Consider the following 16,710-nt stretch of genomic DNA (forward strand, 5'->3'; position numbering starts at 1 on the left):
CACACACTATCTGAATTTCAGTTCTTGTCATTTGTCATACTTCCATGAGGTGTGAACTGGCCTACTAGACACAGAGCAATAGGACCTGCTGGTCCCTGGAGAAGCCAGGCACATCTTGGGACTTATGAGACGCACTCACAAGGCTGCCCTGACTAGACAGACTAAGACTCGCCATTCCTCCTCCACTTTACATATTCATCTGATTCCTGCTGGGATTAAAAAAAATTCCTCAAAACCCCTATGATTTTAGAAAGCATAATATCAAATTAGAGTAAATAATATACTACTAGGCTCAGAAAGAAAAGAGTCGGGTCAGAGGAAAGACATTATTAGGCTTTGCTTCCTGGGTGTTGTGTTCTCCTAGTGTAACAGGCAACCTATTGTGTGCAGCTCATGATAACCTTAAACATGACCTTGACCATCTAAATACAAGCAGCTCAACTATTTTAAAGAGGCATCCTGGCAAGTATGATGGCCCACGCCTGTAACCTCAGCATTCAAGAGGCAGGGGAGGTGAGAGAGGGGGTAGGGGTAGTGGGGGAAAGATCTGAACTTCAAGACCAGTCTGGGCTACCGGAGACCCTGTATCAAAAAGTAAAATAAAAACTGCAGAGGAGGAGCCCTAGCCGAGGGAGTCATTTGTCACTTCTGAGCGTAAACAAGCTCACTCTGTGACATCTCTCTTACATCACTTTGGACTTTTTGATTCACTGTCAATTGTGAAATGTCTAACTCATGTATTTGGAAGTTATCAGCAGAAAGAGGGAGGAGTAGGAAGATACCAAAAACTCAGTGACTTTGTTCACTTTCAAAAGGAAAGTAAAATTTGAAATAGGGAATTAGAATAAAGAATTAGTAACCTTAGAAATTCAATTTGGAGGATTAGCTGAAAAATTCTTATTTTTTTCCCTCAAAAATCATCTTATGTCAATGCAATGTCCCACTACAGTAACCCAGTAAATCCAATAGGACGTGTTTCTTGTATAAAGACTTTGAAGTTTTTAAGGAATCCTATTGGCTGGGTATAATTTCTTCATTCTCAGTCTGGTACACAGTACAAGATATGAAGAGCACATGAAACTCACAGAAGCAGAGCTCCAGCTCACGAGTCTTTTGCCTTCTTTCTTTCTTTTTAAATTTTACTTGCAGAGGGATGTGTAACATGCCACAGCTCATGTGGAGCTCGGAAGACAATGTGTGGGGAGCTGTTCCTCTCCTGTGTGTATGTGTGTGTGTGTGTGTGTGTGTGTGTGTGTGTCCCTGAGATCTAATGCAGGGTATCAGTTTTGGCACCAAGTACCTTTGCCAGCCAAGCCATCTTGACGCCCATTCCCTGCCAGGTTGGGCTTTTTTTTTTTTTCCACCTTTAAATTAAATGCTGAAGGGCTTGTGGATTTTATTCATTGTTTCATTCTTTCTCTCAAAAAAGTTGGATATCAAAGAGCGATTTCCTTTTTTGCTGAAGGCTCATCAGAAGCAAACGCTGGTATTTATTACCTCACCTAACGTTTACAATGATGCGCAATGGCACGTACAGTCAGCATCCCTTTGACCAGTGTAGAAATGGATCATGCCAGTGCTCCCAAGCCAACTATCCCCACAGCTGGAGTGAAGTCTGAGACACTAGGGCAGGCATGCTTGAAGCCTGTAAGCAGTTTTCAGAAAGAACGGATGGTTGCGCGCCCTTGGGAATAAAGAATACATCTTTAAGCCATTCAAGATTGGAAACCTTCTCTTTCTAGCTTGGATTTGTACAGGTTAAATCACAAAGACTCCAGAATTACTCTCCGCCACAAATAGTTTTAAACTTCAGTTTTCTTCTTTTACTTTGATCATATTTTCCCTGCTAGACACAGCTAGTAACTTATTTAAGACTGTCACTTATCAGACAATTGAACTTCAAAAGATCTCTGCAGTTCTGTACGTTAAGACGGCCGGAAGAATCTGACAGTTGAGACTTTTGGACAGTGTTTTGCAGGGTCTCTCTTTCTTGCTCGCTTTCCATCTGAGAAAAGTCTTCTGGATTGCTTTGCCTGACGTCTAGAAGTTTCCCTATTCTTCTTTCAATCTGGGGAGCATCTCATAAGAATAATTCCTGGCTCAGACGTCTAATACAGATTCCTACTGCATAAAACACAAAATGTAAAACTGGCTGCTCTGCTCTCAATCTGCTGAAAGTGCCCTATAGAGGTAATTCTGTTCTCACTCACAGAATGAGACCAGCCCAGACGGTCCCCCACCTGCTCCTCCTCTCCCAGGCACACCATCCGTTCACATCTTCCCAGGGATGCTCTTCCGTGGCCACCCACCCTCCAAGGAGCAGCTTGGGATCCATCTCTTCTGAGGACCCACCTTTTCTCAATAAGTCTATCATTTCTTCCTCACTAAGTGACCCTTTATCTTAATGTGTGTGTGTGTGTGTGCGTGTGCGTGTGTGTGTGTGTGTGTGTGTGTGTGTGTGTGTGTATGGGGGGGTTTCTAGTGTCTAATCTCCAAAGCACCCTGGAAACTTATAATACCCTGAAATACATAGTTCATATGGATATAGTTTAAACTTTAAAATCTCTCTTAAACATGCATGCGCGTTCACAAACACACACACACACACACACACACACACACACACACACACACACACACACTCTTCTTTTTTTTTTTTTTTTTTTTTTTTTTTTGGTTTTTTGAGACAGGGTTTCTCTGTGTAGCCCTGGCTGTCCTGGAACTCACTCTGTAGACCAGGCTGGCCTCGAACTCAGAAATCTGCCTGCCTCTGCCTCCCGAGTGCTGGGATTAAAGGTGTGTGGCCACCATGCCCAGTTACACACACACATTCTTATATTACTTCTACTTCTGAGATGTGCCCATAACATTAAATATACAGATTTTAAAGGGCTGAAAAATCTTTATAGACACTGAATAGCATAATAGACCCTATTTCCATGCAGTATGTACAAAAGAATAAATTAGAGACATAGAAACTATTCAGACAACATACACCAGGGAGACCAAGTCCCTGGAGAGAAGATGGTTTGGTTTGCATTATCAAATCTGGCTTTACTGATGCAGCTCAATTTTCAACTTGACTGATTTGATGACAGTCAGACACTGTTCAAAACTCAAAATGCATGAAGGCTAAGAAGAAAACGATGGTAAAAATTTCATTACCACCTGATTTCTCCATGTTATTTATTTTTATGTATTGTAAACATTAAATTAGTTGAGGAAAGAGCTGGGTAAATGTTTGAAACGAGTTAAACGTCATCGACTCGGAAACACTTGAATAATGACCTCATTTGCTTTCATTTCTCTTTATGTAGAGATCCACATTCCTGCATGGGATTCATAAATTTACTTTCACATTTTATGTTTTATCTATTTATGTACCAGTGTTGCTTATTTTTTTTACATTTTAAGCTATCCAGTAAATATATAAAGATTTCTCTAACCCCAAAGTGGTATTGATATCACTGGTATACCTTATACACTTATCAAACCATGTTAGAATCAAATTCAGATTTGAATTTTCCATTCAAAGGAACCCAAGCCACGAGATGTGGATGCCAACAGCGTCGAGGAACTTTGGAGCCAAGGTCCTCATATAACTTTATCTATGATATAACACGTCCCAGAGTGTAAGTCATACATTCTGAGATGCAGCACACACTCACATGCGCGTGGTTTCTTCTGCTGGCTGGGAACATCTCTAAAGAATGCAGGTCATGCTGGGAGATGGGGCATCGTAATTTACAAAATAGCGTGTTATTTATGTTATTCTGGTGCAATCTACAGCCTTTCCTATTGAAAGAGATGGGGGAAGAGAACACTGCTCCTTTTCCAGGACGTCTTCATGATTGGTTGATAAGCAATTTTCTAGATAATGGAGACAAAAAGACTGTTTTCTTATTTTAAAGTCAGCTTGACTGGGGTCTGTCTTAACTAGTTCAATATTTCGTTTGCAAGGATGAGCGAAGCTGTCTGTGGCTGCTCTGTGGTAAAGGGTATAGCCGTGACATGCTCTGTGGTAAAGGGTATAGCCGTGACATGCTCTGTGGTAAAGGGTATAGCCGTGGCGTGCGGGCCAGGGTAGTCAGAGGCCCTGGTCCCTCAACTCCACCTCAGCACATACAATCCACAACTAACTTTTGGGGCATTTTCTTTTCTTTGGGACCAGACCCAGAAATGTGGGCTAGCACAGGCACTCACTGGACCAATAATCCCTGAGCCGCTTCACAGTCCACCGAGTCTCTATTACCACGGGCTGTTAAGATGCCATTATCGTAATATCTCAAGGGAGAAAGCACTGCCAATTAAACAGTGACAGGTCATCAATTGTAATGTGTGACTCCCATTTCTGAGTTGTTATAATCTTAATGTGTGTGTGTGTGTGTGTGTGTGTGTGTGTGTGTGTGTGTGAGAGAGAGAGAGAGAGAGGGGGGGGGGGTGGATCTTAGAATCCAGGAAAACCAAACCAAACCAAACCAAAAGCAGGAGGCAAGCCTAGTTCTGGAGTTCGGGAGACGAACAAGACAGACAACAGACAACACGGCCACCTCAGAGTTTCCAGCCAGGGGGAAGGGAGAAAAATGTCCTCTGTAAGTGGCTCCGTTCCCGCACACACTTAGCCATGCTAGGGAAGATGAAGCTGGGGGTGGTGTGGGGTCTGCCTGGAGGGCACGGAAGAGGACTCTCCATGAAATCATGATGCTTAAGTCCAGACAGCAGGGTGTGAACTTAACAAACCCACAGGCAAGAAAGATACTGGAAGCCAAATGCAATGACCCAACACTGTGTTAGCAGCCCTTGCTTTCCTGGGCCAGCTGTCTGATGTTTCACTATCTCTCTCCCTTCTTCTAGGCTACAGTGGCTCTCACCACCCCATCCCTGCCCCTGCCCCTGCCCTTCTTCTGGGCTACAGTGGCTCTCACCACCCCACATCCCTGTCTTCAATCTCTTGTCTCCTTTATTATTCACAAGCCATTTTTTTCCAACTCTCCTATTTATAATTTTTTCTTCTTTCCTACAACAGGCTCTTGCTAGCTTTTTCTTCTCAGTAGGAAACCAAGCGCATGACAAAAAAACTCGAGTCCCTCCTGGTTACTTGTACAGTTTTATATTGATAAATAAACATCCTGTTTGATCTCCTTACTTTACTTGATATACCTTCTATATTTTCCTAGAAAATGTCAGAGGCAAATTTTCTGTTATTTTAGGTAATTCTTGAGTTCTAGCAATTAAAATTATGTTAATTAGTTGGGCAAGGGTGCTGCACACCTTTAATCCCAGCACTCAGGAGGCAGAGGCAGAGGATCTCTGAGTTTAGGCCAGCCTGGTCTACAGAGTGAGTTCTAGGATAGCCAAGGCTACAGAGGGTTTTGTTGAAACCCTGTCTCAACAAAAACAACCAACAACAAAAACTGAGGGCAGTTAAAGCCTAAAATGGCCTCAGTGGCCTGGAGAAAAGGCTCCAGGGTGAAGGGCACACACTGCTCTTGAGAGGACCCAAGGTTTGGTTCCCAGAGCCCATATCATGTGTCACAAATGCCTGTAACTCTAGCTCCAGGGGACCCAAACCCTCTTTTAGCCTCTAAGGGCACCTGCATTCACGTGCACATACAGACACATAAAATTAAAAACTCATAAAAACACTGACCTTAGTGATAAAAAAGGTACAAAAAATCTTCAAAGGGAAACTTAGAACTTGCTTATATCCTATGATTCTCAGATTTTCAAAATTCAAGTCAAATTAAGATATATATATATGTATATGTATATATGTATATATATGACTTTTTCTATAGTTTACAGCTGTTCTGTTAATGTACCAAATCTCTCTCTCTCTCTCTCTCTCTCTATATATATATATATATATATATGTATGTATATGTATATATATATATATATATATATATATATACACACACACATATGTATATATATATGTGTGTGTGTGTGTGTGTGTGTGTGTGTGTGTGTGTATACACATATATATGTATATATGAATGATTTGGTTCTTTTCCTCACTCTCTGATAGATTGGGAATTCTCAGACCTTGACCTCGGTTTCTGAATAAAATGCTGTTGTCACACAGCTCTCTCTCCTTCTTAGCTTTAGGGGCTACCTAAGAGCTGTTACTACAGAGATGCTACGAAGAGTCGACTCCTTCACCCCACAACCACATGCTGAACTCCTCTGACACTGAGCTAGAAAACTATTTAAGACCCCGTGGAGGCTGAAGTACAGACTGGCCTGAGCACTGGATGGGGTATATGTCAGAGAGATGAGGGTGAGACCCAGCTCTGTCCACTGGAAACTCTCCTCTTGCCCATCAGCAAGAGTGTAACATCGCTGTACATGCGCTATAGATAATTTCCTTGTCTATAAATTGAAACAGCATCTACTTAGCAAAGTTATGGTCAGAATGGAAATCTAGAGGAGAGTTCTCTAAAGATCCAGTACCACACAGGTTCTCTGGAGCTATCCCACACAGTGTGGTTTCTTACATCATTTCCTTAGTGCTGCCAGAGACAGTCATTTGGTAATACAGATACATATTTGCATAAATCACATTTTCCCCTTTACCTTTATTTTCTTGATATATATATATATATATGTTTTAAGGCAAGATTTCACCACATAGTCCAGGCTGCTTTTGAACTTTCAGCATTTCCTGCCTAAACCTCCTGTGTGCTGGGATTACTAGTCTACCAGACTCAATTTAGTTGCAATCTCAGATGAAAACTTCACTGTTAAATGGTTGGGCAGCTTCAAGAGGTCTTGCATGGTGTAGCCCATATTCATTGAGAGTAATATGTATGTTTAAGTGTAGTCTAAGAATCAGTTACTCAGTGCACGTTGCCCCCTTCATCCTGTGGCTTCTCTGTGTATTTGTAAAAAATCAGATTTGCCTGAAAATTTGGCTAAGGAGGAATGTAAGATGTGCTTCAAAGCAAACAACCTTAGATTAGCCCCAGTAATAACAACAGTGAGTAAGTGCCAAGTGTTTGCAACAGTGAGTAAGTGCCAAGTGTTTGCCAGAAACTTTTCTGAGCAACTTCCAGAAGTTTATTCCTTCACCCCTAACACCAGCCTTCGTGGGGAGTTGTTACTGTTCTCATTGTATTGGAGGACACAGAATGGGAGATTCCATAGTTTGTCCAAAGTCTCACAGCTTGTAGATACAGTGGAGAAGAGTCTTAAACTTGGCAACAGTCCATTCATCAGAGTAATTTTGGGGTTCTTCCTAGGCAGGACTCAAACAACGCAGTACTTTCTCAATCAGCAGCGCTGACTGGCAGTCCATGGGCATTTTCTAGTTCCGCGGACACTAGCAGGCAACTGAATGGATGTGTGCACTGCGCCAAAGCTCGTTTGATTTCATTAAAATACTGCCCTTGGGAGCTGGATATGAGGGTGCAGACCTGCAATTCCAGTGCCTACAAGGCTGAGGCAGGAGGATGGCAAGTTGGAGGCTTTCCACAGCTCTAACTGAGACCCTGTCTCAAAACCAAACTCACAACAAAATGCCCTGTTTGCTTTTTTTCTCTTAAAAAAAAAAACATATACTCTGTCTAGAACAGGAGCTAAGAGGCTTGAGTGGAGAGTAGAGCACCGGCTAGCATTTGCCCCAAGCCTTCTAGCTCTGTTTAATTAGAAGCAAAGCTCCTACTTATGTGCAGGTACTAAGGCTCCTGCTAAGCAGGCACTAAGGCTCCTGCTAAGTGCTTCCTATAGGAGATGCTATTTGGTTTCCAAGTTGACGCTATGATGTATGAGTGCTTTCTTTACTCTGATGGCTCTGGGTCGGGAACTTGCCAGTGCCATAGAGCTGGCAGAGCAGAGCTCTCACCTGCCAAACCACAGTGTCGCCTTTGGAGAACACATGGTCTCGCTTCTGTCTCTCTGGCTCAAAGAACGTCTGCATGTGTGCTGTGAGAAACCAGCACGGAAAGCAAACCACCCCGCCCAGACCTTTCCCTGCAGCTGCCCTGAAACTAGAAAGACAAAGGTTTCCCAAGCTTTGGAAGAGAAGAACCTGCAGGCAACCAGGGCCTCAGATCAAATCGAGGTTCCTATATCCCCCAAAGCCTCTGGGTGCAAGCAAGAGCTGGCCACTCTAGACCATCCCTAGGTGGCTTCTTCTCCAAACACAAAGAACTAAAAAAAGAGTCATGATATGGTTTGTACTTGTGAGAGGGGATGCTCCAGTGTAGTCTGGAGGGTCTCTGTAGAGGAGAAAAGAAAGGTCCTATACCACAAGGCCAAGTCAGGAAGAAGAGTCCAAAAGCCAGAGAATAAGTGAGGCCACCATTCCGATGGCAGGAGAGGAATGGACAGATGAGACAGGGAAGCTTGTATGGCTGCCACCCCTTCAGCCTGTGTAGAATCAAGATGGTCTTGCCAAGAGCGTAAATTGACCATTCTTATCAGAGCGGTGCCTTGCTTAGTTTAAGACCATTGCTTTCATTTCCAGAAGGTCTTTTATTGATCTGAAAGACAGCTCAGAATCCCATGAGAACATAGGAGTAGTTCAAGACTAGAGAGATTTGGAAGTTTGATAGAGAGACAGGGCAGTTCTCTCTAGACAGTAATCAATCTGTCCCTGCATTTCCTGGGCCACTCTACCCTCTAGGTCTATGGCAGCCCCTTGTGGAAAGTCGATACATGGTATACCGTGCGTGTATATGTCCCATATGTTTTATTTGCTGCAGTAAGAGTTCTGGTGTATCACACAAATCAACCTTTGGTCTTTGTATAGCTCAGCCATAACAGCTAAGCAACAATTTGAAGTCAGTGGGGTCACACGTGTGGCTTTGGTTAGAACAACAGAACCAGGAAGAAGGATTTTGGTCACTTGGAACTACTTTGAAAGGCTGATGAAGTTCCAAATGAAACGTGGCAGTTGCTATCACATTTTAAGGGTTGGCAGGTATTGGTGCATTGGGTTGCAAGGAAAGTTGATCTTATTTTAAAATAAATACACATAAAGCTAGAGGCTAGAAAGCAAAGATTGAAGGCATTCCTGGCACTGGGGTATACACACCTCATTGCCTAAGATGTTCAAGGCTGTACTGGGCCTGGAGGAAATGGTGCAATGCACAAGCAAGAGTCTTCTGCCTTATGTGTGAATAGCTCCCAAACTTCAGCTCCTGTCTAAATCAGCACCAATGCAGCATTCCTGAGCAGGGAAGACAGGCACTGAAACCTTTATCAAAAACTAACAAACAGATAAACAAACAAGCAAACAAACCCTCCACACCAAGCAAAAGGAAGCACACATGATTTATTATACTACAGGGGAATTACCCAATTAAAAACGGGCTAGGTGGTCCCCTAACTGAACAACCTCGCCTGGCCTCAAAGGGAGAAGATGTGCCTAGTCCTTCAGGAATTTGATGTGCCAGGGGGAATGGGAGTGGAGAAGTTAGTAGAGGGAGTGATATGGGGGGTGTAAGCAGGAGTGATACCCAGAGTGGTGCTTCCTTTTCTCAAAGGAGAAGGGGGGAGAAATGGGGGGGGGAAGACCTGTGTGAAGGGGTACTGGAGGAGGGGCTGATATTGAGATATAAAGTAAATAAATTAAAAAATAAGCTTGGGATCTAAACAGAGAATTCTGAATAGAAGAAATAAAAATGGCTAAGAAATACCTCAGAAAGTGCCCATCGATCGTCCCTAGCAATTAGGAAACACAAAGCGATTTTGAGATTCCATTGGACCCCAGGCAGAATGGTTAAGCTCAACGAAACAACTGACAACGTATGCTGGCAAGGTTGTGAAGAAAGAGAAAATACTCATGCTGTTTATGAAAATGCAAATTGATGCAGTCACTCTGGAACTCAGCATGGAGAATCCACAGGGGAAAAAGTCTACCGTATGACCCCGTGTGAGTAGGTTTGGCGGCCATAGACTTGTGTGCGTGAATGCTTAGCCCACAGGGGAGTGACACTATTAGGAGGTGTGACCTTTTGGAGAAGTGCGTCACTGTGGGGCTGGGCTTTGAGGTCCTATGCTCAAGCTATGCCTAGTGCTAAAGAGATCCTCCTGCTGGCTGGCTGCGAAAGCCAGACTCTTCCTGGGTGCCTGAGAATCAAGATGTAAAACTCTAGGCTCCTCTAGCATCATGCCTGCCTGGATGCTGCCATGCTTCCCGCCATGATGATAATGGACAACTTCTGAAGCTCTAAGCCAGTTCCAATTACATTTTCCTTTATAAGAGTTGCCTTGGTCAATGAGTCTCTTCACAGCAATGGAAACCCTAAGACATCCATCTATCCCATTCCTCTGAACATACCCAAAGAACTCACACATCCTACTCCACAGATACTTGACCAGCCATGTTCATTGCCACCTGATTCACAACAGCCAGAAAAATGAAAACAATCTCAATGCCAGATGAATGGATAATAAAAAGATAATACATGTATCCAACAGCTGGAGTACATTTCAGCTGTGAAGAAAAATGAACTAATGAAACCTTCAGGTAAATGGATAAACCTAGGAAAGATTGAGTGAGGTAACCCAGACCCAAAGATAGATATGGTATGTTCTCCCTCATCTGTGGTTCCTAGCTTCAAATCCTCAGATGGAAGGATGCATCATGGGGTTAACCACAGAAATCAGAAAAGTATTAAGGACCACAGACATGGTGGTGGGTATGTGAGAGGGGACTAGGGGATACAGGGACTACAGAGTGGAAAGTGAAGAGGGGGACAACTGAGGAGGATGGAGGGAAGCCACCACAGAAAGAAGAGAGATGAGGGACACATAGTATCAATGTTGTTTGTGAGCCTCGTGCAATCATACCAGCTTATACTTACTTAAATCTATACACGGTGCATATAGATGTATATGCACACTTGTGTGTGTGTGCACACACACATACATGCACACACACATGCACACAAACACACATGCACACACACATACATGCATGCATATAAACACACATGCACACACACGTCTTGAAGGAAGTTAAGCCATTTGGGCTGACAATAGTCTCTACAGAAACTAACTTGTTAGTTAGTCTTACTAACTACAAGACTAACAAAACCCCTTTCCAGGCACAAGAAACTTCCCTGTAAATGGTTGTTCAGGGTAGTCCAGGTGACTCTCAAAACAATATAAATGATCAACGTAGCTCTTGGCTGCCTCTCTGGGGTTAAGAGTAGGTGCTCTGGCTGAAAACACGGCATACTTCATACATAGGACTTGAGTGATTCAAGCTAGATCTGACCTGAAAGTCCCTTTCCTGTAGCATAGCATTCATGGTTCTGGAAAATACAGTGCAAGGGGTGAAGGGAGGAGTGACTGACAGTCTTATCCAGCTGCAACACCTATGACTCACGACAGTGACCAGCATGACGAGATATGAATAAAGGAGCAATAAGTGGCGTTCACACATTGGTGGTAACCAAAAGCTGTCTGATTGGATGTAAGCCCCACTCAATGGGAGGGAAGCCATCCCTGGTACTGGAGGCCTAGCCAGGTTCTTTGGGCTAGTGAGGTCATGAACCTTAGATAAGATTCTACCTCCACCTTGCTAGCTCTGCAGGATTCCTTACTAAAGTCTTACTGCATTCTAAATCTTATCCTTACCCCACAGACAAGTGCAGCTACCTGCCTTCGTCAGAGAAGCTCTTCTCTGCAGCAAATGGAGACCATTCTAGGAAACCACAACTAGACACAGGGCAAAGACCAGTGGGTAGTGAGGAGTCCAGATGCAATGGAGGCATCCCCATCAGAGTTCCTGCATCCATGGCTCGGGGATCATTGAGGAAGAAGAGGCAGAGAGGTTGGAAGAGTCAGAACACCAAAGTTCACAGTGTAAGGGTCTCTCCGAGAAACGGCCACATCAACAGGATTGGAACAATGGTTACAGCAATGGACATTTTAATGTGGAAGGGAGAAATTTTTAGTGTCCCACCCCTAGACAAAGAACCATAGGACACTAATGACTACTGGAAGGAGGAGAACTAGCTTTTCTAGGTGATAAGCCCCCTTATTGGTTGTCCAGTGCAGAGTAATGTGGTCATCCCTGAAACCATAGATGTATAAACAACAAAAATAGATATAGCAGGTTATGTGTGCATGCATGTGTGTATGTTTGTAACAATAATAAAATAAAAAGAGGCTATCAACTTGAGGGGAACATGGGAGAAGTTGGAAAGGGTACCTGGGATGGGTTAGAGAGAGAAATGGGAGGGGAAAAGCAATGTAATTCTATCTCAAATAAAATACCACCACCACTGCTGCCACCATGGGATATCAAGAGAAAAGGGACAAATGTGCAAGATTGCACACTCTCGCTGATGAGTGTTCAAGTTGGGGGCAGGGGAAAGCACATGGGATACATCATGACTTTTATATAATCTTGAACATTAGAAAATTTCCATAGTAATTTTTAATCTATAGAAACACTAGGAATTTGCATAAAGTAAAACTATCGAAGCCCAGACTCCACAGGATGAGCCAGGTCTGAGGACTCCTCCACTGACCTGCCTATCTGCCCTCTAACAGGCTCTACCATCTCCATGCTCGTATGCTCGTCTGAGATGCTGCACAGGATACAGGGCACATGGTGTGTGCTTTCCTACCTACCTTCCTTCTGCTCGATATACCCCCTTCTCTTACACTCTAACTCCTATAATCAGTATCTATCTGTAGAAATGCCCAGATCAAAAGCATCTTCCATTCAGCGCACTGGTTGCATGAGGCAAGAGTCTCATCCCTTTCCACACCCTGGGACTTTCCTAGCACTCTCCCAGGACGTGGCTTACCATGGACCAATACCATCCATGACAAGAAGGAGAATCACAGTTGCATAGCGCATCTGTATCAACAACAGGAAGCCTAAGTACACCTCTGTGTCCAGTTACAATCTCCTCTGAGGCTTTGCATATGAAGACCAGAAACTCAGAGAAGGCCAAGAGATAGAGCTGCATCCACTGTGCTGTCGTATGTCTCTCATGCCTTTGGATCTATGGGGCAAGCAAGACTTAACGTGTTACTCAAGAGCCCACATGCTTAATGGTGACTATGTTGGGTATGAACCATGTACTCATTCATTCTAGGCAGAGACAGAATCTTTTCCCTATTCCATGACCCAATCTGCTTATTTATTATGATGCACAGATCCTTGTGAGCCAAACACTGCCTGACAGTGTTTGGGGTGGGGGTGGGGGTGAGGTGTACATCTTCTAACCCACCTGCCAGTCTCCGCAAAGGACTGAGATAGAAGAGTCAGCTAAACTCTCCCCACCCCATCGTCTCTGTTCGCAAGGCCACAACACTAAAATAGTCTTCATCTTCTCCCTCTGCTGGCATTGTAAGTGACCAGAAAGAATTCTTTCCCATGCTATTTTTATTTTGCCTCCCAGCTGTGGGCTCCCTCCCTCCTCCTTCTTCACAACCCTCACACTACCAGCCAGAAGAAGCCATAGAGACTCAGACTCTGGGTGATGATTCCGGAAGCTGAAGCCTCGTTGGACAAGCTTACTCTCCCCCGCACTTCCCTCTCTTTCCTACACTTGCTAGCTTTCTAACTAGTAATGCTCCGCTGTGGGGGTGGGAGGCAGAGAAAACCCCCCAGCCCCCAACAGCCTGGTCTAATCCATGAGTCTCAGGTTCCAGGGAGAGACCCTGTCTCGAAACAAACAAGCAACAGGCACGCATGCGCACACATCAAACACCCACGCACATACACGTGCACAAACACGCGCACACACACCCACAAGTTGGGATTTCAACTCAGTTATCTTCATACCCTCCTCCAAATCTTTCAGTTTCAAATCTAGCAATTTCTTCTAGTTGTAGGTCTTTTTCTTCCCAGGCTCAAATACAAGATTTTTGCCCAACCAGTTCCTGAGAACTAACAAGAAACTGGCTAACGAGAAAATATGAACTCAAAAGATCCTTAAGGATTCCCTCTCGCTGCAGCTCCTTCAGTCCCACCCACTGAATGAGCATTTTATTAGGGAAGACAAGAACCTTTGCAGTCCCAAGCTTGCTTCTCCAGGGAGAACCTGAGTGATCATATGGAGACTGGCGATGGGACTGGAATCTGGTGCAAGCACTGGTCGCCATGGCTGGCTCCAACTGTTCTCCATTCTTAGTCTTGAATGTTAATAGTGCTGTTAGTGTCAAGACCGACAGAAATCTCTCATACTTGCTTTTACTGAAAGTTGTTTCCTTTGGTCATAGTTTGATTATAAAGCAAATTTCCCTCTTACACACACACACACACACACACACACACAGACACACAGACACACAGACACACACACACCTGCCTATGAAGAGCTAGGTGACCACACTGAACTCTGACCCATCCCATAGGAATTGTTTATGTAATCACTAGCCTTTATAGCCTTGTGCTTCCAAAATTAATTTAGAAACCACTATGTTACCACCAAAGAGAGAATCTTGGTCAGCAAGCTAAATATCTCCAGTCATGTGTATAGTGCATTAGTGTGAAGGCACACATCACAGTTTGGGATTTAATGGAAAAATCAATACCGTACAGGAACTCTACAGTTGCACGCACAGTCACTGCTATAGCCAATGCTTTCTTTGTTGGTGCCTTCTGATTACATACGCTTGTGTATTCCAGGCATACTCTGATTTTACTCTGCTTGCTTGCTTTCTCTCTCTCTCTCTCTCTCTCTCTCTCTCTCTCTCTCTTTCTTTCATAAGTTACTCAATAGTTCTGCCTCTTCCAAGAAGTGTGGGCTAGGGGAGGGACGCAGAGACATTCAACCATCAATATCATAGAGTCAATGTCCTGTCTACCTGGTCCAGGCCCCTTTCTGTCTGAAATCCCTATAGCCCAGGGGGACAAGCTTTCAGCTGTGTGCTTCTGGTCACCTGGGAACACCAAAGACCTCTGCAATCCCAGCTTTTCTCATGCTTTCCCAACAGGCTGCTGCTGGGGCTGCAGCTAGCCAAGGAAGACGCCAGAACCACCCTTAAGCTAAAAAGGCACTTTGGAGTAGAGTTTGCAGTCCTCCCTGTCAGATTCCTTAAATATCTCCTCCAAGCTGTAGTAAGAAAACTCCAAAGTTGTATTTCTCTCTTAAGAATGAACAATTCTTTTGCAAAGGAATAGTCCTGCTCAGGCCTTAGCAACAGCCAATCACCGCTATTCTTAACAGCTGGCCGCTGTTTGTAATTTCTTCTTAAAGAGATACGCTTACTTGTGCTTTCTGTCTTCTTTTTCATCATAGGGAAAGTAAGCTGAACAAGGGCAAGCATTTCTAACAGAAACTGCAGTGAAGCTCGCACCAAACCTCTCGAAACTCCCGCCAACTCAGCAGGGCTGTCAGTCAGGCAACGCAAGCGTGTGCACCTTCTCTAAACGGATCTGGAAATGATGTTCACATTTTTTTTTAAAAATTTTCTTTTCCTCCAGTATACTCTAAAGCACATTTACTTTTCCAACACATAGGGGAAACCTAAGAATGGTATATTAGTCTTCACAATCTTTCTACAAAGAAGGGAGCCAGTCCTAAAAGCATTCTGATCCTAAAACAGCACAAATGCTCCCCTCTAACCCCCAGGCATGGATGACCACAGTTACCAAGACGGCATTAAAAGCATTGTGAAAATACCCTGAGGAATATAAAATGTTACAGCAGACCTGGATGTTTAAGAGCCCTCAAATAAAATATCAGGCGAGTTAAATTTTCATGCCAACAACTGCATTTATAAGCAGTGAGTCTGCCTGCAGCATAGTTGGTCAAGGGCGCTGCACACACGGGCTGAGTGGCACCATTGTGACCGTGTCTGCTGTGCTGCCTGAAGGAGGTTCTCACTCTGCAGCTGCTGCAGCTGGAATGGACAAGGCCTGTACCATTCACTCTCCTGCTCTCCGGTCGCTTTGTGTTTAACGGACAGTTACTGTCAGAGCCAAACCCAAAGGCTGTCACTCGTGGGAATTCCTAATGCAGTGACCTGGCAAACCTCTAAACTGGGCCAAACATCCAAACAGAAATGAAGCCACCTCAAATGTTAACAGCTGAGCATCTTCATCTTCTTTCCCTGTTTTCGTTTAGTTGGAGCAAATGTTTTGCTTTAATGCAATTGAAAAGAAAAGAACATTTAGGGACAGCACGCTAGATCCTTCCGAAAGCTTCATTTTCAAAAGCAGCGTTTGACTGGCCAAATAAATGACAATTCATTCTCTGTTTACTTTAGGTAGACAGAAAATGCATTGCTGAGCACTCGTTTTCAAAAAGCTAATCAAGGATGTAAGGCCCCAACAGATTCATTTAATAGAAATATAATAGACATTCCTGCTTGCTTCTCATCGTGTCTCCCTGTAAATGCTAAAATGAACAGCAAATTAACCTTGCGTTGGAACCTAGCTTTGTCACAGCTGATGCTCCCCCCACAACAGTAAACATCCCCCCACCCTGTCACTACTTCTAAGCCTTCTGCAGGGGAGAGACGATGGAGTTTGGCAAGAGAGTGGAGGAATACTTGAATCCTAAAGGGAGTGCTGTGTGTCTAATGGGCTCTCTTTCCTATCTGAAGCAAACTCAGCCACCTTTGTCTGCTACAATAGCACACATCTCGGGCGTAGGAGGAAGGGTGGGGTGGGGTGGGGCATTCTTCAAGCTCCATGTATCGAAGTTATATTTTTATCTTTACTAGCCATTCTCCAAGTGGCTGCTTAGAAACTACAATCCAAAACAAGCTAATAAAGAAAGGGCCATT

At 43.9% G+C, this 16,710-nt stretch overlaps 1 protein-coding gene across 4 annotated transcripts in view; it reads right to left on the reverse strand.

Moving 5' to 3' along the window:
* Sobp (sine oculis binding protein) overlaps window positions 1-16,710 on the reverse strand; it is a 180,652-nt gene that overhangs the window by 55,183 nt on the left and 108,759 nt on the right. The gene's annotated exons all lie outside the window — the stretch shown is intronic.

Source organism: Mus musculus, chromosome 10, assembly GCF_000001635.26.
Source record: "Mus musculus strain C57BL/6J chromosome 10, GRCm38.p6 C57BL/6J".
Classification (NCBI taxonomy): domain Eukaryota; kingdom Metazoa; phylum Chordata; class Mammalia; order Rodentia; family Muridae; genus Mus; species Mus musculus.